Below are 21,641 nucleotides of genomic sequence, written 5' to 3'. Positions count from 1 at the left end.
TGGATGAACATCTCCATCCATTGCCAGGTTATTGCATATAATTACTGTACCTTTAAGGATTTTGTTTATACATTTTTGATAGTATTTAGATTTTGAGCTAATGTATGTGGGTCTAATTGGCTGATAGTGTTTTGTGGTTAAGGAGTTGGTAATAGTTGTAACTAGTGGGTAGCCTGTATTATTCGAAACATCTGGGCTAGTTTGAGATTTTGGGTGATGAAATCCTAGGTAAGATTGATTTTCATAAATGGAGAGGAACTATGGAAATAGCATGAGGGATAGCGGAGAGAGTAATGACATTACTTTGTATGGTTGGAGGCTATATTGGTGTTATAGACCTAGGATCCTCAGGATCTTGAGGTTGGATATTTACTATGGGGGGAGGCTGGAGTAGTGTGCACATTGCAGTACTGATTGGTCTGGATAGGAAAAAAGGATATATATAAATATATATATATATATATATATATATATATATATATATATATATATATGGTCTATATTAGATAAATGAAAGTTTATCTTACCGAATGCTGACATTATCAAAAATCCCGAAACTCGAAACTGCAATTGTGGGAGGCTGTACCCCCTACACCCCCCGCTAAATATATATTCCAACTCTGAGATTGCACTACCTCCCGCTAAATATATATTCCAACTCTGAGATCGCACTACAGTAAGGAAAGGGCAAATATTCCCATCTTCAATGTACTGCGATCTCACAATTCCGTTTTCGGGTTCCAGGATTTTCGCTCATGTTAGCGTTCAGTAAGATAAACTTTCGTTTATCTAATATAGACCCTATATATATATATATATATATATATATATATATATATATATGTGTGTGTGTGTATATATATATATATATATATATATATATATATATATATATATATATATATATATACACAAATAAAGTGCATACTTAGGCACGCAAGGAGATTTCAGATACATGCTGCTGCCTCTCCAATAATGTGCTGCTGGTATCAAGATGCTCCTGCTGGGGATTTTATGTGTGTGTGTGTGTGTGTGTGTGTGTGTGTGTGTGTGTGTGTGTGTGTGTGTGTGTGTGTATGTGTATGCCCCAGTTAGGTATACCTGGTGGTTAGTGATACTCAGGCTCTAACCCTGTAACTTAGGTACAAGAAATAGCCTGAATTCTCTACCCATACCATCGCTTGTGAGTCAAGGAATCGAGTGAGGATTTACAAGGAGCTGAGAGCTTCAGGGGAAGAGACGTTGAGTGCTGCTTATGCAAGTCTGCTTGTATTGTTAGTAGCACAGCAGGTAGTATACTTGCTTTGATGCAGAAGGCTGTGGGTTCTACTTTCACAGTATGGAGATGGATTGTTGATACTGTACTGTGTTGTACTTTACAGGGAGTGGATTCTACAGTCCTGTGAATGTCCTCCTCTGGAGGATTTCCCTAGTAACTATGAGCCTGTTATCAGTTTGCCATCCATTCCCTATAGTAATATTACTAGCTTATCATTTTTAATGTAACACAGGCAATTTATTCTTCAAGGGCAACAGCCACTTTATTTGTAGATGAAGCAATGAAATATAAAAGTTGTTTGCTAGCAGCAGCCACTTCATTAGTTACAGATCCCTTTAACGTGGAATTATTTAGAAGACTTCTGCATAGATTTTGTGTATTTACTGATATTGGTGGATTGCAATGACAGAATTTTGAGTGACCTTTTATGGTGATCATTTTCTGAAATTGGTAGTTTTGGCATTATTGCTTCATACATTTTGTTTCATTGCTTACTAGAAGACTGTTCAAAACTACAAATTTAAAACACATTCTAACAAGTGGTGCTGTATTATACAAGGATATAATTTAATGCAATCAGGAAGGTGAATCAAAGAACACATATGTGTATACATGGCCCTAAAAATGTGTAAGAAACCTATGGTTTGAAAACAGCCCAGAGGTAAGCTTAGTCCTCCACTGGCCAGATGCAAAATGAATGTGGGCTTTCATGCCCTTTCAATGAATGTGAGTTTCAAGGGCACAGAAGTTTACTGCTCATGCTAAGTCTGTTTTCATTGTGAGACTGTATTGTTTGTTTAGCAAAAGGCTCAGTGTGTGTGCTATTTTATTTCAATTTCTGTAACCATTGTAGAAGTAAATAAGAAAACAGTATGCATGGTGATAGGTTTGAACAGTGTTTATGGTAACTGAGGAGAAATAGCCAAGTAATGGAACACTGGAGTGGCTGTGGAAGGGGCTGCTGCTGGAGTGGCAGGGGGTTACAGACTATCCATTCAAGTAAAACAAAGCTCATCCCTGTCCATATAGAAATGCAACTTGGATCTAAGGATGGGGAATAGAAAATGTACTCCAGGATTGCCCCTCAGTGCCACTAATGGATACAGGCAGTTCCTAAATGCTGCATTCTTTACATGAGTCCCCTCAAATTATCTATGGTATGATCACAGTTATTCTTGCTAGGACTAATGTACAATTATCAGCCATGGGATAGGTAAGGTCAATCAGGAAATGTTAATTCTAGCATCAAAAGGGAAATTGGCTAAGCTTAAAATGTCCTCTAAGTGAACCTATGTTGTGGTAGTAAATAGTTTTTTAAAAATAATTGCTCTTTTTAGATCACTAAGTGCCCCTCTCACCCTCTGCACCCCCAGTCTTCAACAGCTTCTGGTACCTATGAATATGGTTCTCATTAATGTATTGGCAACACCCTTAATGACAATGAAGATTTGATAGAACAAGTAAAAACATACAATAACAACAACAAATTATGCAAATAAAAACACTACTGCCAAAACAAGTTCGCAATTAGAACCAGTAATGATTAACTCAAATAATAATAATGAAAAAGTTAAGCTTTCAGATTTGCAAAATAAAGATTTGTATTAATAAAGACAAAAAAAAAAAAACTAAACAGTTGCATGAAATTTATTTACTTAGAATTAAATACAAGTAAATAATTATTTTTCATAATTATGATTCTTGAACAGAAGGAGCAAATCCACTCGTAATCTGCCAGACATTTTGAGTGCTCTTACAGAAAGCCTGTGAAGAATGTGAAGCCTTAATACATGTAGACATGGCCCACAGATCCATGAAAATCCTCTTTGCAGCTGAAAACAGATCAAAAGCTGTAACTGTGGAATTTTCCACAAGAACTGATTGTAGTAAGATACTGGCGCACATATTGATTGGGAAAGCATACACCTAATTGTGCAATATCAAAACACACAGCTGTATCAAGTCCTTCGAGCTGAAACTATGTAGAAAAGAAGGCAACTTCCTAAACTCACATCCAAACAAACTGCTCATAGATGGATACTTTTTGAATATAACTAAGACGTCAAGACTGAAAGTGTTAGAAATAACAGAATGAATTGGGAACACAGCATGCACGTTATTTTATTTTGAAATGTAACGCTTCTTGTTTCTCAGTATAACCATGTTGTTTGTAATTACAGCTTTCTGGGTTTTTCTTACTTCAGATTATGTCATTACACTATGTAAATTTCCTTAGGGCAAAGAGCAAGTAAAACACGCTGCATGTATTTTGTCAAAGTACTTAGCAGAGTATTAATTGAACGTGCTTTCTTAACATATAAAGTAAAGCATTTGATAAAGTTAATTAGAATGCATAGCTAGCTCTGTTGGTATAGACGAATAAACTCCTGACTATGACACAGGTGAATTATGTACTTTTATTGGCACTGATGCTTGTTGGAGCTGGTGTGCAGAGTTTGGGCATACCTATCCTCAGGGGAGGTGCAGAATAGGACTATCCTATGCAGCAATCTCTCAGTCAAGGCACCAATGTTTTTGGGTAGTCTTAGGGTGTGTTTATAGCTCACCAAGCCATGAATATACTCAGCAAATACATGGAAATGTACAAGTGCATGAGGAGGCATAGTAGCCCCCCCATATGACATGCTTGCATGCCCCCTGCCCAAGGGGAAGGGCTAGGTACTTAAAAATAAAGAAAAATATCCTTATTGCCAGGATGCCAGTGTGGGTACAGGCAACCTTTTGGCTTCATGTTTGATAGTCCCCTCCAAATTTGTGGAAGTCTTGGTTAGTATGGAAAGGCTTGATGGTTGACAAGCATGGGGCTAAAAGTATACAGAAAAAAGTTAATTGGAAGGCAATGACCACAGAAACAATGCTTAGGTTGACATAAACCTCCCCATATAAAAATTTTTAGCACATTCATTATTCTTCCTTACCTGCAGTCATAACTGCATTATTACCTTAGTCTGTATATTATAAATGTTGTGGCTTAGTACAGCATCACTATAGATTTATTGATACTGAACTATTAATAATGCATACAGCTTGTAGAATGTTAAGAGCAGTGGCCAAACAGTAATGAAAGATGTTTTTCTGTTAGCTTATAAACACATCTCCATTTTTTTATAGATATTAGTTGCAGAGAATTTCATATTAAATAAGCTTGACTGTAGAGATTTTCTATATTTTGGGAGATTCAAGGAATGATAGTCCTCTTGAATGTTCACAAAAAATATAGCATTGTATCAAGCTTTTAGCACTGTATTAATTCATTGTTCATAGGTTCATAGGGTCATAGGTAGGTTCTAGGCTATCTGCCCGAAGGCATTTATAAGCCTAGCCGGAATGTGTTGGATTTCACCTCCCTTTATATTAGTTCCCTGTGCCTCTGTCCAGCAGAGCCATTGAAGTGATCCCCAGGGTATAGGTTCATAAAAATAAACAGCCTCTGCAAGGCTTAAACCCAAGACCCTGTACACTATTTTCGTAAATTCTGAAGGGAAGCATTTGGCAATGTTAATTAGAAAGGAGACATAACAGAAACAGAGCTTAGCATGATGTAAGCTGGTTAAAGCAAAAACTTATTTACTATAAGTACTAGGCTGATAAAGAAAAGTTAAACGTGCACCTCTTTCTTTATTTTTCCTTACCAGGAATTATATTTATAGATTTGTTTTAATACATGTATCATACGTATTTAAAGATTAAGTCAGCATGGTAATTGATATGCTCAGTCAACAGTTCAGAATGTACAGTACTTATAGGAAGCTAGCTCTGTGTAACAGTTTTCAGTTGTTTAGAACTTGGACTTTATAAGCTGTACTGTAAGAAATGCTTTGCTGTTAGTTTATGACCAAAGGTGTATCTCCTATTTCTCACAGATATTAGAAGCAGGGAATGTCTTATAAAATAAACTTGAATGATTTCAGTGGTATTTCATTTTTAAGAGGCTTAATGGAATGACAGTACACCAATTTCCAGAACTCCATGGTCATAACACATTGTGTAATAGTTTTCAGCAAAACCATTTGTACCTTATATAAGGAACCATTCAATTTGTCAAAAATCTAATTTCAGTGAAAGCACATATTAATTGGGACTGCTGCTTTTCCCACTGTTGCTGTGACTCTTGAGTAGATTCTGCTAGATAAGGGGGGTGTGGGTGGGCCTTCCACATGACTGGTTTGAGGACACTACTCCCTTCAAAAAATGCTTGAGGGTCACAGCAACAGAAAACTCAGCAGGCCCATTTTAGTTGCAAATGTTGCAATTTCTACTAATCACAACTTTTACTGAAATGAGTTCTGAGAAAAATCAGTTAACCAGACATCACTCCTGGGCTGAGTCTGAAAATGGTCCACGGAGAAAACAAATACAAACAAACAAATATCCTTCAAAGGAAATATAACTCAAATAAGTGAATAGAGCTACAAAGTATAACTGAGAGTAGACTATTGATCGTGGTGGTTTTTCTGGTATATTCTAATACTTAGTACATATATGTAAGTATATTAAATATTACAGTTTATTTTATTACATGACTACATAATTCATATGGATTCAACTATTGCTGGATGAAAAATAGCTAGTAACACAGCTTCACTATAAACAGTCCATTGATAAACTAGTTAAAAGATTCAACTAAAATATTTACCTCTCTCCCAAATCAAAGTCTCAGAAGTCTACTACTCAGAAGCTAAGTGTTTTTTTTTAAAGATTAATATACCTCATTTTGATCACTGCTGCAGTAGCCTTAGCTATATGGGTTACATCTTCTCAAAGGTTCAAGTCAATGTCAATGCACCCAAACTGTCAGGCAGCTCGAGCGGAGCTTACTAAATGATATGTTTGGGCATGAACCCCTTCAGAGCTTTACTGCCACTGAAGAGTACTCTCCTGAGGGGCTTTTGAAGATTGACAGTCAGCTTGTGCTTTCCTCTGCTGGGCAGATAAGTGCCCTTCGGTGAATGTCTTGATTTTTTTTCTTTTCTCTTCAGGGAAGTTATTTTAAAACTAGGAGTGCTGTGTTTGAACAGATTGTCTCAAGACTGTAACATACTCTTAAATGTAGCACTCGTTTTTTTCTGTTAGTTTAAAAGTAGTGTTTAACTGAAAAAGCTGAAAATATATTTAATGTGGAGAAACTGCTGTGCTCTGCTAGTTTTACTGGTATTTGCTGCTTGTCATCCCCAGGAAAGAGGTGTCATTTTCAACTTGACCATGGAACAGACTACCTGTCCCATGGTCAGTCCTTCTTCCGGCCATAAAAAGAAAAAGTTAGTCAATCACCCTTTGCCACCACAGCAGACTAGCAATTTGTCTCAGTCACAGGTGGGTGACTCTGCTGTGGCCTTTTGTTGTACTTCAGACCACTCATCTTGTACCCCATATCCCTCTGGTGTAGCACCTACAGTTACTATGGACCGGCAGTTGGCCATGTCCTCTGCAGCTGTTGGAGTCCCCTCAGTGGGCAGAGGGAGAGCCACTCTTGTCTGTCCTGTGAAAGAGAACAGGGAAGGTTTCCTTGTTGTGTCAGAATGCTGTACCTAGCGCTGGGGAAGCTGCTGCTGCCATTAATCACACAGTTGCCACATTTTTTTGTAATAAAAAGAAACAGAAAACCAAATGTGTATCTACTCCTACTCAAATTTCTTTAGACAGGAGTATTTGACTGGGATGGGCTCAGGATTTAATTCAGGCTATTGATCCTTCTTGTAAAGTAATTTCTAGTATAAAAGAGTGATTCCTTTACTCCTAAAGAGATTCAAGATTCTGAATCTAAACAGGAAGATGCAGGGATGGATTCATGTTTTTTTCCTCTAGATTTCTAATTCAAACTTGGAAGAGAGCTCAGTTTCTGGTTCTCCATGTTGGGGTATCTTTTTCTCTAAGACTAGTCTAAGAATGTGCCAGTGTTTTCAGTGGGAGAACACTGATGTTTCTCAGTCCCTCAGAAAATACTATGAGTTGTTATAGAAGGATTTTCCAGAACCCTCACCCATTCTTCCTGTTCTGTTAGTTTTAGAAGGTGTGTGTGTGTGTGTGTGTGTGTGTGTGTGTGTGTGTGTGTGTGTGTGTGTGTGTGTGTGTGTGTGTGTGTGTGTGTGTGTGTGTGTGTGTTACTGCCTGCAATTTCCCTGTTAGCTGCTAGCTGCCCCTAAAAAGGCAGATAGGATGTATACAATTCCTTAGTCTTTTAAATTTTTATTCACTAGTCATAGTTCATCCCACTACTGTTAAGCATTTAGTAAATTCCAATCCCACTCTTTCTGATAAAGATGGGAAAATTATACATAGGTATGGGAAAAAAATTTATACTTCTGCAACGTTGGTTTTCAGAATTTTGAATTGTTAGGTTCATATGTTAAAGTTTGTTTTAACAAATTGTGAACATGTGAGGAATATTTTATCTGCAGTTTCATCTTGTGAGGAAAAATCTGCTTTAAATAACTTAGTTTCTTCTTTTGCATAAGTCACTACTCATTGTTTGTTGTGTATGTATGACTCCGTTGATACTTCTATCAGGGCTATGGCCACTGGTACTGTTTTAAGGAGGTTTGCACGGCTGCATTATCAGAACCTTCCAGATTATGTTAAAAATGACATTTTAAATTCTCCTTTGGATGGAGATTAAGTGTTTGGCCCATCTGCTGCAGAGCTGATCAAAAAGTGTTATAAAAGGGGCAAGCTGATCCAGAGAATCCCTAAGAGTTTTCATCTCTCCTTTTCCAAATTGCCCAAGGGATTTTATTTCTCCTCTTCCATTTTTGGCAAAAAACAGATTAAAATCTCAACAGAATTCAGGTAAATAGATGATTAAGAAGAAATGGCAAGGTAATTCCAAAAAGAAGTCTTTAACCGCTGAAAACCAAGGAAAGTCCAATATGTTTGAATGAGTATTCAATAGACTTTGTGACCCACTTCCATCCTGGTCCCCTTTTTTCTTCCAGAAAGTTTTAATCCCCATTTTCCTCTTTGGCAACAGATTGCTTCAGAGAAATGGGTTCTGAATTTCATACATCAAGATTACAGATGGCAGTGGGAGGAAATTCCTCTTTTCCAGGTGGTCATTTCAGATCTATATCATGTTATCAAAAAATAAAAATGTTGAACGGCACAACAGAGAAAGTGCCGAAATGTTGAGGGGCCATTTTTGAGATCGCAGTACAGTGAAGATTGGGATATTTGCCCTTTCCTCACTGTAGTTCAATCTCGGAGTTGGCATATATATTTAGCAAGGGGTGTGAGCAGCCCCCCACAATACCGAATTCGAGTTTCGACATTTTTTGCTCTTGTGAGCATTTGACATTTTGCATCTTCGATGTTATGATATAGACTTGTCATTTCTCATCCTTCAACTCAGATACTTTTGTTTCCACCTGAGCTTCATCACATGTTGGTCCTAGGACTGAGAGAACAAGTTCCTCCTTCACAAGTGGGTAAGGGTTTTTTATTCAAGGATATTCGTAGTGCCAAAGAAAGAAAATGCTTGGAGACCAGATCTGGATCTTTCTTTCCTAAACATGTTTGTTGTGATATTGCCCTAACTCAAAATAATGTCACTTCACAACCTTTTACCACTTCTTTCTCATTCAAGTTTCCTGGTGACACTAGACTTATAAGATGCACATCGTCACATTCCTATTCATGCAGACTTCAGACGTTTCTTAAAGTTTTGCATGTATGGAACACTTTATTAGTTCTCTGCCTTAACCTTTGTACTATCCACTGCACCAAAAGTGTTCACAATGTGTCTAGTTCCAGTTATAACTCAATGCAGGCTACAGGTACATTTTCAGGATTTAGATGACTTGCTTATCTTTACAGAGTGTTATTCAAAGTGTTAGGAATTTCTGTCTTGGGAGACATCTCTTGCACAAGCTGGGATTCCAAGAAAAAATTCAAAAGTCTTTCTTAGCTCCTTCACACAGGATTGTGTTCCTGGGATGCCAACTTGACACCTCAGTTCCACAGGAAAAAATAGATCCCTATTTAGATCTGTTTCTAAGGTTTTCCACTCAGACTTCAGTCATTGCAAGGGAATTACTCAGTATTTATGGTCTTGTGGCATTAACATCTATGATTCTCATGATATCCCTGGCAAGTCTCCACACGAGAAAGATATAGTGGTCTCTTTGGTCCCAGCATCAATACCATTTATTTTTCAAATTTCAGTGCTGGGGTTTGTCATAACAGAAACATTTTGGTGGAGACAACAGATATCCTAAAATCCAGGTCTTCCCTTCTCACTCCCTGATCTAAAGCGGTCAATCATCACAGATGCTTCAGACTTTACTTCAGGAGCAATTTCAGGAGGGATAAAAGTGCAGGGGTGTGGGACACCAAGGACAGATACAGGCACATAAATAACAAGGTGATGCTTGCCCTGATCAAGGCATTCAACTCTCTGAACCCCCTTTGGCCCCTGGAACCTCTTCAAAGTAGTTTTAGACAATACCATAATCATGTGGTACATTAACAAGCAATGAGGAACCAGGTCATACCCCTTTTGTAGACTAGCCATGTCAGCTTGGGATATAGCTTCACAACACAATCTCATTCTCCATGCATCCTACATTCTGTCAAAGCAAAACTATGTGCCAGAGAAGCTGAGCAGGACCAGGGTAGACCCTAATGAATGGAAACTAGATCAGGGGGGTCTTCTAGCATTTGATCCATCTGTGGGAAGCTGCTCAGGTAGACCTTTTTTACCTCCTGTTTGAACAGTCAACTGGCAAGAGTCTTTTCCAGGAGTCTATGCAAAAAGGCCTGGAAGACAGATGCATTTTCCTTTCTTTTTCTTTTTTTTTTTTTTGGACAGGAATGTTTTTGTTTGCTTTTCCACTAATATCCAGGGTACTTCTAAAGATTCAGAAAGAATCCCCCAAGATAATCATGGTGACTTCCTTCTGCCCCAGACAACTGTGGTTTCCCATTCTTTTGGAACAGGACAAGGGCAATTAACACAAGTTTCCTCACAGACTGGCTCTATTCACACAAGAACAGGGATGTTTGATACACTCCAACATCAAAAATTTTGAAATGACCGACTGGATGATAAGGTCTTAATTCCTTTTAGACACTTGTTTACGAAGGACATGCAGCAGGTTGCAATGGGGGTAAGATAGCCTGCTAGTTGAAAATCATATATTAGCAAATAGAAAAGAATTTCTAGTTGGTGCCAACAACATAATCAGTAACCATTTAGGGGTATTTTTTTCTCTGGCTTTACAATATTTGTGTGAGTTGCTATTTTATGGCTTTTCTTGTTCCTCTGTCAAGGTTCATTTATCAGCTGTTTCAGTATGTCTGCCCATAGATCCTCCTCCTTTAAGCCAGTCTCATGTCAAAATGTTTAGTAAAGGGTTTTTCCATAACAGGCTGCCAAGTAAACTGGAGGTTCCTCCTTGGAATTTTAATTTGGTGCTAGAGAAACTAATACTTACTCCATTTGAACAAGCTAATCTGGCTGACTTGAGGTTCTTAACATGGAATACAGTTTTACCGATTGCTCTGACCTCTGCAAGAAGTGTATCTAAGTTGCAAGCTCTTATGGTGTGTCAGCCCACCCTCATTTTCCATAGGGATAGGATTTCTTTGAGAACTAATCATTATTTTATGCCTGAAGTGGTATCCAATTTTACATTAAGCCAAACTATCCATTTCCCCATTTCTCTACTGAATCTGAAACTGAGGGAGAAAGTATGCTCCATACCAACTGAGGGAGAAAGTATGCTCCATACCATGGTGTCCACAGACAACTCAGGTATTATCTTGACAGAACTATATCTCTCAGATCTTTGGATCAGTAGTGTATTCCTTGTGAAGATTAGAAGAAGGGACAATCTGTGGCAAAACAGACTATTTCCAAATGGTTGTCTAAGGCTATTACCTTTTATTATACTCATGGAAACTCATCTATTCCAGGCAGGGTCAAGGCCCTCTCTTCCAGGGACTTGGCTCCATCTATGGCTTTTTGGAAAGGGTTGGATTCTAGAAATATTCTAGACGCTGCTACATGGTCCTCTGTACATACTTTTATAAAGCACTATAAGCTTGATTCCTTCTCTAGGTCCAGATCAAGGTTTGCTAGGACCATTCTCCAGAGTTTCCTGGACTCTTCTCCTACATGCCAAATGTAGTTTGCTAAGGTAATTTATCTATACAATATGAAGAACATAGTACAGTTGTGTAAGTTGAACTTACCATAGCAGTACATATTCAAAAGATCACTGCTGCAGTAACCACTCCCTCCCTTCCTCCACCCCGCCTTGTTTTTGGTGTATCTTTTATGCCAGGGTCTGGACATTTACATTTTTTTGTTCCTGGCATAGTCCTATCAGGGCTCAGCCTCCCTTTGTCTTCTGGCAGCAAAGCTATGAAGGGCTTTGTACCCAAACTTTTCTTTTAGTCAGTTCATCTCAAGTTGTTTGTCAGTTTGGGCACATGGAAGATGCCCTGAAGCTTTGGAAACTAACAAGCTGTTATATTCTTGGCAGGATATAACTAATATAGCAGCAGTTACTGCAGCAGAGATCATTCAAATGTCTACTGCTATGGTAAGTTTAACTTAAACAGATGTACTTTTTGTTTTGCCTTTCATGTGTTTCAGGAGGAGTCTTTTCATGGGAAGTGGTAATGGTATGGTTGTTAGGCTTTATTAACATAAATAACAGAACCTTTAACTGCAATATGGATGACTTATAAAATAGAATTACAATTTTACCTATTCTGTATTAATGTGCTTAGTAATTCAATAAAAAAGAGATAGCTTTGTATAAGAAAACTAAATTAAAATGTTTTCAGAAACACCAAATTCTAGAGACAAATTTTATGAAATTGGTACATTAGAAATTAGAAAATTCTAGAAAGTGGGAGTAGCCATTCAACTATTATTTAACAAGATCTACATATAAGGTTACAAAGGTAAAAGGGGAAGAATGCTAATGATCCAAATGAAAGGAAATATAAATTGTATACAGCTGATTTGCTATATATCCCCTTTTCAGCTAATGCTAGTTCATGCAAATCATAAACAAAGATTTGAATAGGTCTCAAAAACAATATTAAAAATAATAATACAAGAAGCCTTCAACATAGTTATAAGTAAGAAAAGGACAAGATAGCAACAAGGGCTAATGGATATTGTAAGGCTCACTTATAACACAAAGTATAAATAGCATCTTATTGACCACTTGAGAATAAAAAACTATAAAGAAGAAAACATAATGCATATAGATTGATTTAAAGTAAATCTTTTCCAATGATAGATTTTATTTCAACTTCTAATGACCTGGCTGACCATATAGGAAATAAATTAAGTTGAGATTTTGTTTAGAATACTCAAAGACATATTTAAAGATAACAGTAAACAAACAATAGAATATGTATAATTTAAATCTGAAATATTTAAATGGCCAAGTTTTTATACAGGAAGTAAGGAACCAAATTAAATGTTTTGAATACATAATACTACTCATGAAACTTCACTTTAGTTAAAGGAGTTAACTTTCAACTCACACGTATTAGGTAAAATAATCTGGTATATAACACTGGATAGAAGAATGAAGAAACAACAAAAAACAGAAATTAAAATAAAAGCTGGATGCTTTCATGATATTTATGGAATTTAACTTTACAAAATACTAAAGAAAGTAGATGGTTTCTAAAGAAAACCATACAACACATACATGTAAATGTAATATGTAGGCAAATAAAAATTCTGCAAATAGAAAAATTACAGATATTATAAACAACCACCAGTGGTGTACTGTTAACAAAACAGATTAGTAGCAGATCTATCAAAGTAATTATATTGCAAATGTAACAGATGATGATCAACAGTATACAGATACAAACATGGCAATTCAAAAATGTATAGGCTGTTAGGAACAGTATACAACCAATTTATTTATGACAATGAGAGAATACATTATTTTAAATAAGGTATGGCATACCAGAGTTAATATAACATAATTAAATATTACATTAAATCCGTTTTAGTCTGGAAATAAATCAGTAAACATATAAATAAATTTATAAGTAAGAATATAAATAAACAAATAATAAAAAATATCACGGTTTCAGGACTAGACATGATCCCAACAGAATTTTATAAAAACCTTGGAATGCAACGAGTTCCATAGTTATTAAAATTGCCTATCAGTGTGTAGTTTCAGTGTGGACTCCTGTGAGGCATTACAACTTAGTGAATGTAATTTTAGTTCCAAAAGCCATTAATGAGAAATATTCAGTAATGACTAATAGGCCAATATCACTACTCAATGCTAATTATAAAATAGCAAACAATGATCACTCAGTAATTAATCAGATGAGTAATTCAGTTAATTTCCAAGAGAGATATGTACCCAGAAGGCAGCTAATACATATACACCATGTAAAATCTGCAATTACAGGTAACTAGGATCAATATAAATATGCAAAGGCTGGAATTTATAGGCAAATAGTGCACAGTAAAGTGCTGTTTAGCAGTCATGGGAAAGGTATGGGGATTCAAAGACAATGTGTATTGCATGTCTTCTTAGCTATGAGCTGTCCCAAGCAGCAAACTCTGGAATATTAGTGTTCCACAAGTGTGCTGTGTTCATAGATGAATCACAGCAAAGACACAGTTCTGTTCTGTTGATAGTAGATGTACAAAAGACATTTGATTAGGTAAACAGAAGATTGACAGACCCCACTTACCACAAGTGGAAGGAATGGAATCAGAAAAGTAATGTAAATCCAGTCACTGGAGTTTCATAGTCCTTATATTCAGAAACACATGGACATCTTTGTCCTGCCCTTTTATCTATTGTCCCTTTAGTGTATTTATTAGCCAAGTCACATTTCAGAAAAACTGCCTTGAGTGACTTTTTCAGAGTCACATAATAGGCAAGAAAGTATCATACCCTGCACCCTTGAATACAAGAAGCAGCCCATTCACTAACTTTATTTACCTTGTCATTTTTTGATGAGTCACTATGGTTTAGTCACTCAGTAATGACAGTCATTAAAGTTCCATAGTTCTTATTGTTCAGCAAATGCATGTTGATACAAAACCTGCTTTCTGTTAGCTTTTTAAGTGAATTAAAGTAGTCTGCATTTAAGGTTTTGAGCCGTTAACAAACTGTTTACTGTAGTCAAAAGTGCATGGTTTAAATCCATCTACCTCTTCTTACCCACTGCGTGACATTGAGAAGTTTCTTAACCAGACAATGCTCTTGTGCCACCTCTAAAAAGAAACAATTTTCCCAGTGGGTTTACCTGGCTAACAAATAACAAAAATAAAATAATACTGAAAACTTCCCCCAGAATTCTTGATCTAAGAAGTTTATAGGTATTTTGGTCTGTCCCATGTAAAACTTATAGCTTTCTGGCAAATTGTTCTTTATTAGAGTCACTAGATAATAAGAAATGTCTAAGTTTCAGACTTTGCATCCTCCAGAAAATGCTTGCTAATACATAGCATGTTGTGCCAGCAATTTTATAATTTTATAACAGAAATATTTAAAATGTATTCCTAATTTGGGTTATTTGTCAATGATTCTTGAGCTAAGATGTTGAGAGGGTTGTGGAGAGTTCTAATTGATTTTTCCTCATATTTGTGATCCATTACTTATAACGTGTTGTTTTCTGATAAATTGTTATAGATTGCAGTCACTAAATAATGACAAACATGCTTGCTTCAGATTTCATACTCCTTCAGAAAATGTTTCCTAATGCAAAATCTGCTATACAAGTAATTTTTTAAGTATATAAGGCTGATATATAAAATCTGTTCCTGATTTTGGGTGTTTGTCTCTTTTTACACTAAATGGATGGGAGGGTATGGAGGTGTATGGTTTTCATAGCAGAAATGCACTTCTTGGTTATGATTTAAGTATTTGTTCATACGTTTGATCATAAGCAAAATTTGATGTGTACACAGTCATTCAAGGGACTGTAATTGATGGTTGTGTGTTTGTGTGTGTGTATGCATGCATATAGATTGTAGTAAACACAAGGATCATAATATGACCCATATTATTTGGGTATGATCCTTGGTTTACTTGTTTTGTTGACTGTTGACAATGTGGTTGGTATTTGGCAGTGAATAAATAAGACAGCATGACATCTATGAGATTAATGTTAAAATTTAAGAATATATGTTTAATTTAGCTTGTTTTTTGAAAGTATACAAGTGTGAAATGTCCTATGTTTGGGCTACAACAGTTTTTTCTGGCACTTAGTACAGGTGAGTAAGGCTATAAGCTATTAATGAACTGCATCCTGTAGTACAGGATTTGACTCCCTCAATCTTAGTTTGTCTACTGTGTGACTCTGACCAAGTCACTTTATCAGCCACTACTCCTGGATGACTCCTGAAAAGGGACATTTGTGTCCAGTGGGTTGGACCTGGCTGTTAGCAAATATTATGTGTCTGTATTTTGAATTTCTGTACCCTTCACATAGCTGCTAATTAGTGCTTTACTATATGCTATTTGATTATAAACCACATCATGTATTTTTCATTTTAAAGGGTTACCACATGCATTTTCAATAAATGTGAGTTGAAAGGGAACATACATTTACTGTTGCTCATGCTAAATCTATTTTCAGTGTGAGATGTTTTGATTTGTTTATCAACTGCTGTACAATTTGATATAAAATTTTAAATTAAATCCAAATCTCTGTGATCATTGTAAAAGCAAGGAAGAATATAATGTGTACTCTGACAGGCTTGGACAGTGTTAGGTATGATTGTAGCTTGACACCCCACTAATGTGTTCCACATTAGGCCCTACAGTTGCTAAGGTAAGCCCTGAGTGCAAGTGTTACTGACATTTTTCCAGTATCAAGGGCTGCAACAGATAGCCTGCAATAGTTTGAGAGTTACTGGTTTTGGAAATATTAATGTAAATGTGCAAAAACGGCATATTTTCATATTAACTAACAAACAACGAGTAACATCTTTAGTGAAGTGCATTTCATGAGGATAGTGGTGGCACATTTGTTCCATCTCCTGCCTCGGAACTCACCCATTTAAGAAGGTATGAAGGAAACTAAGAAGATATGCTTAATGAGTAACAAATAATGGTTATTATCTCTCTTACATTGCATCCTAATTATATAGTCTCAGTGCTATTTTGTCTCTAAAATCTCGTTCTTTTATATTTTATTAATAATAATCTAGAAATCATTTAGTTGAAGAAGTGAGTATCAAATAACATTTTCACATCATAAGGAGCTATTGGTGTGAAACAGAAATACCATGAATGGTGCTATATATGCCAATGGGTAATATTAATGATGGTATCATTACATATATAGAAAAGACATTAACATGTACCTGGTAACCAGTGTCTGAGTCCCCTCTGGGGCTGCACCTGCTGTATCTCCACTTAACTCCCCCATGCTTAAGTTCCAGACTGTCACAAAAGGACATGTCAAAAAACTGCTAGCCATTTACTTCCTACAGAGAAGTCTTTGGTATAACATCACAGAAAACTGCTTCCTGAAACTTTAAGCCGCCATCAGTCTATAAAATATAACAAGTCTCGCTAATAAACAATATTCAAACATCATCCCCTCAGCATCAAAGAGAAAAAGACAACATAGACCAGGAGAAACTGCCAATCCAGTTATTTAGTTTTATCTTCAATGTGGCAAGATACTACCTGCTTGACATGTACTGGAACTTTGTTACAGAGGTGAGAGATAGGTTGAGTGAAAAAGCTCGCTCAGACTTTGCCACACCTTGCTGTGAGAGAAAGGTTAGTTTGCTTTTGATTTCTTGAATTTTGTATTATTTTAGTGCTTTTTTCTATTTTGTATACTGTGATTTGTTTCTTTACACTGTGTTTTACTTGTGTTCTACTTTTAATTGCATATTAAAACTTGGAAAGAGACCACAGCTGTGTCTCTTGTAAGTCAGACAGAATTTTAATTTTTCCCACCCTCCTACCCTGTTTTCATTGAGTTCTTAAACCCAACTGTCTTTCTAGTTGCCTGACCCTTATTTTAATGTGATCACATATCTCCTTCCCTCTCCCCTTTCACTGGCTTGTGTGAGTAAGCACAACATTATCATTTTGTGAAATCACTCACCTTCATCTATTTAAATTTATTGTACACTCCACTGCATTCCATAGAACCAGAATACAAAAGTGCCCATCCCCTTTCAGTCTATCTTGCTCTTGTAAAATTAGGGGCTCTCCACATAGCCAGATAAAACTTATGTTACCCCCTTTCATGTCTAACTGCTTAGTGCACACTGCAGTGTTTAGGATATTAACTACTTTTTCATCTTACCTTTAAACATCTATTGCAAGACCACCAGTTATTGTAGAGCCCACATTCTGCCTCTCAGTAGTCATCTTGGGATTAGTGCTTCTGTTTTCTCCTGGTGAGAGAAGGAGCACAGGGACATTATTTCCTGGATACTGCTGATCACCAGAAAGCCTAATAACTGCTTTATAGGTGACAACTTGGAATTTTGTGCTTATATTCTGTTTCTGGTGATTGAAGGAGCAGAGTGCCTTGATTCCTGACTGTTTCTGGTTGGACAGTGAGTGTCTGTGCTTAACGTTCCTAATTGGTCTGGTTGCTATTCAAGTCATCTACCAGGAAAAGCCTACAACAAGCCTACAGACCCTTGCATTATCTGAGACAAGACTGAAGATCACCAAACAGGCTGTGGCCTGATTCTTATCTTGGGATTGATGCTAATGATTTGCTTCTGGTAAGAGAAGAAGCAAAGGAGCATTGTAACCCAGCAGAGTGAAGATGTGGTGAGACCAGTGCTAGCAGTAGCTAGGCAGTAGCCTTTCATGTAATTCCCCTCTTTTCATCATTCTTGACAAGCTAATTGTTTGTTTTCAGTAAGTACTGTTGATTTGTTTCTAACTTCAGAATATCTTACTAATACTTCATCCTTAAATTTTCAGGGTTTATGTATTAGTTCCCAAAAGTGTTTGGCAGTACTCTGTACAGACTCAGACACCTTGAGTGATATTTTTCCTGTAAAAGAACAATTGAAATTTCTCCAATACCTAGTTGCACACAGGACAACTAGCCTACAGTGACAAGCACTGTCCCCATAGTTGAAAACTAGATATTCCTGACATTGATTGATATTCTCACTCCAATTGTCTAATCAATACAAAATGGTCTGTTGCCATGGATATGAACTTTATCGCTGTCTCCGTTACCAGCTTGGTGGATATGGGCATCCTGATGTAATGTAGAAATTGCCTCATGTTTACTGACAACCAGTTAATTCTCAAATAAACTAATATGGTATGTGAGGGAAGTATTTACACAATGCCACTGGAGGCAAACCTCTCTCATAAAAGTACTCCTAATGTCAATAAGGTTGTCAGTAGTACACACACTGAACCCATCGCACACAATTCAAAGCAGACATATGCTAAGGCACTTAAATGTAACCTTCCTAAACCACAAAAACCTCCTAGATGAAGTACACATAACAGATACCCTCCGCAGCCCCAAATGCACTCTTTTAAAAAAAACACCCACATCAACATATAGAGCTATATCTCATGGAGCCTCTACCTCTAAGCCCATAAGACAAACCACCACACAATCAAACATTCTAGTTATTGGAGACTCCCTCATGAGACACACTGATGTCCCTCTCACCAGGCTGAGTAAGGAGCAAGTCACAGTCAGTTGCCACATTACGCACACACTCAGGTCATTGGACCACAAGTACCAATATGACTCAGTCAGAGTCCGTGTGGGAGTAAATGACCTGAGACATACCTCCCTAGATTATATGAAGAGAGACATCATGGAGCTCTCAGAATATGTGTCTCAGGCTGGTATGAGTCTAGCAGTGAGCAGCATTTTACCTTCTCCACAGATGATGCCGCAATACAAACAAAAGATGATTGACTTTAATAAGTGGCTTAGTTTCTGGTGACATTCTAAGGGGTGCAATATATGTCAGCATGGAAGGAGATCGTCAACAGACCATGCTGATTTGCGAGGGATGGTCTGTGCCTCTCCCCTCTAGGCTTTTGAATATTAGCTAAAACATTGTCTTCCCCCATAGTGCCTTTTTTAGGCAATGCAAAACTGAAAGTACTTCTGACACAGCAAATCAAAACCAAGAAAATCTAAAGGTATTACTTCTCAGTGCTAAGAGTCTAAACAAAAAACTCCTCACCCTAGAACCTCTCTTCACCCTAGAGAACGGTGATGTCTGTGTGGCCAGTGAGAAATGGTTTAAAGCCACAAAGAGCACACCAACTGTGCAAGGTTATAATGCTCTCCACACATTTAGACCAGCTACTTCACAGGTGGGGACTAAAAGTGGAGGTGTCTCTATTTACATAAAAAAATGTATACTTCAAGACTGGTCAAACAGGACAATGCACTTGAGCTGCTCCATGTTCAAGTCACCATAGGCAAAATCCAGTATCACTTCCTTGCAAGCTATAGGCCCCCTTCTATGACTGAGGAAACCCATACCATGTTTTTAAACTTATTAGAAACAATAACCATCCAACCCATTACCATATACATGGGTAACTATAACTACTCTGCTATTAATTGGGAATCCAGTATGACACCAAACATACAGGCACAGAGATTCCTAGATTTTGTAAACGCAAACTCCATGGACCAGATAGTCAATACACCAACTAGGGATACAACCATACTGGATCTGGTCCTCACTAATATGGTGAGCGCTGCCCACCACCTACTGTAATGTCTTCCCTGGTAAGGTCAGACCACAAAATGGTCTCCTTTGAAGTAAAAATAAAACCTGCCCCCCCCCAGCTAAACCTGGAATATTCAGGAACTACTCTAAGGCTAACCTTCTGCTATTAAATAACAACCTGGCAAAATTTCAAGCCACCATAAACTCTGAGAACATTGCTGCCTATGCAGAACTGTTCATAGAAACCCTGTACAAGCATGTTAATAGCTGCGTAGAGGCAGCTGTACCCAAGCCACCCTGGTGGAATCACAAAATCAATAGGCTGTATAACAGAAGGAAGAAAATCATGGCAAAAATTAGGAGATGCAGCACCTAGCAGAATAAAAGTACTCTAATCAAACTAAACAAACAACTCGGAGGACAAATAAAGTCTACCAAAGCCAAATGTAAGGTAGGTTTGGCCTCCCAGGCCAAAGACAAATGCAAAGCATTCTTCAGCTATGTCCGCAACCTCAAAGGCAATATACAATAGTGTGCAGAGCTCATTGTAAATGGAGTCACCTATAATGACCCAGAAGATATAGCAAACCTACTGGCTGATAAATTCAGCTCCAACTTTAACCCTCACTCCCCCTCAACCATCCCTTAGAAAATACCATCAAATATAACTTCCCTACTATCACTAGGAAACAGGTCCTTAATGTTCTCTCTAAGACCAAGAACACTGTGTCAGTGGGCCCAGACAGTATCCCAGGATACCTTCTAAATAGCATGAAACATGACCTATCAGGGCCTCTGGAATTACTATTTAACTGTAGCCTCCCAACAAGCTTCATGCCTCAGGAATGGAGAACAGCAACAGTTATCCCTCCTCACAAAGGTAGGCCATCTACAAACCCAGGAAACTACAGACCCATAAGTCTCACTAATCTTATATGTAAAGCCATGGAAAGAATTATCACGGAAATGTTCAACAGAGATATAGTAAACCTCCAGACACTGGACCCAACCCAGTTTGGTTTCGTCAAGAGGAGATCATGCCTACTCAACCTGGTGGACTTCTTTGAGAAGGTAACCAAAGCAATGCATGAGGGAAAAATGGTTCACACTGCCTACATTGATGTGGCCAAGGCATTTGACACAATACCCCACTTGGACATTGTTGACAAACTCAAGAGGTTAGGTACAAACTTGTTTGTCACCTGGTGGATAGCCAACTGGTTCACAGACAAGACCCGGGAAGTTAGAATTGGGAAGTCTACCTATACAAAGAGGCCTGTCACAAGTGGAATCCCTAAGGGATCAGTCCTTGGATCACTCCTTTTTGGCATTTAATTATCTGAAGTCAAGGCCAATGTCAGTGGTTTCTGGCTGACTAAATTTGCAGATGATTGCAAATTAGGAGCTGTCATTGAATCCCACACTGACACAAATGTTCTCCAGGAGGGGCTAACACAAACAAACAACTGGTGTCAGAGCCATGGACTAAAACTAAATGCCAAGAAATGCATAATAGTATCCTTTGGGAAGTCATCCAACACTAGTAAATATCATATTGGCAACACACCCCTTACAGTTGACCCAGTAGTTAGGGACTTAGAGAAACACATAGACAGTAATCTAGACTTTGACCATCACATGTCTACAGTACTGAGGAAATAATTTTATGTTGTGCAACTTATAAACAAA

This window comes from Protopterus annectens, chromosome 5.part0 (genome assembly GCF_019279795.1).
Source record: "Protopterus annectens isolate FY-2018-M chromosome 5.part0, PAN1.0, whole genome shotgun sequence".
Lineage (NCBI taxonomy): Eukaryota > Metazoa > Chordata > Ceratodontiformes > Protopteridae > Protopterus > Protopterus annectens.
Note: the sequence above shows the minus strand (reverse complement) of the source record.